The sequence below is a fragment of the Colobus angolensis genome, unplaced genomic scaffold (assembly GCF_000951035.1).
Source record: "Colobus angolensis palliatus isolate OR3802 unplaced genomic scaffold, Cang.pa_1.0 Scaffold239, whole genome shotgun sequence".
NCBI lineage: Eukaryota > Metazoa > Chordata > Mammalia > Primates > Cercopithecidae > Colobus > Colobus angolensis.
The window spans coordinates 240,443-241,127 of NW_012115588.1; the positions used below are offsets into that span (position 1 = coordinate 240,443).

Below are 685 nucleotides of genomic sequence, written 5' to 3' on the forward strand. Positions count from 1 at the left end.
GGCTCACGCCTGTAATCCCTGCACTTTGGGAGGCTGAGGCGGGCAGATCATGAGGTCAGGAGATCAAGACCATCCTGGCTAACACATTGAAACCCCATCTGAACTAAAAATACAAAAAAATTAGCCAGGCGCAGTGGCGGGAGCCTGTGGAGTCCCAGCTACTCGGGAGGCTGAGGCAGGAGAATGGCGAGAATCTGGGAGGTGGAGCTTGCAGTGAGCCAAGATAGCACCACTGCACTCCAGCCTGGACGACAGAGCGAGACTGCGTCTCAAAAAAAAAAAGGATGAGTCTAAAGAACCATCAAGAGGAAGGAAGCTGGGGTGGTGGTTCACGCCTGTAATCACAGCACTTTGGGAGGCCGAGGTGGGTGGATTACTTGAAGCCAGGAGTTTGAGACCAGCCTGGCCAACGTGGCAAAACCCAGTCTCTACTAAAAATACAAAAATTAGGCCGGGCGCGGTGGCTCACGCCTGTAATCCCAGCACTTTGGGAGGCTGAGGCTGGCGGATCACGAGGTCAGGAGATCGAGACGATCCTGGCTAACACGGTAATACCCCGTCTCTACTAAAAATGCAAAAAATTAGCCGGGCGTGGCGGCGGGTGCCTGTAGTCCCAGCTACTTGGGAGGCTGAGGCAGGAGAATGGCGTGAACCTGGGAGGCGGAGCTTGCAGTGAGCCAAGATC

General features: G+C 54.9%; 1 protein-coding gene across 2 annotated transcripts in view; it reads right to left on the reverse strand.

Annotated features, from left to right (window-relative positions):
• The window catches only part of POLR3H (polymerase (RNA) III (DNA directed) polypeptide H (22.9kD)), a 25,275-nt gene that overhangs the window by 9,997 nt on the left and 14,593 nt on the right, over positions 1 to 685 (reverse strand). The gene's annotated exons all lie outside the window — the stretch shown is intronic.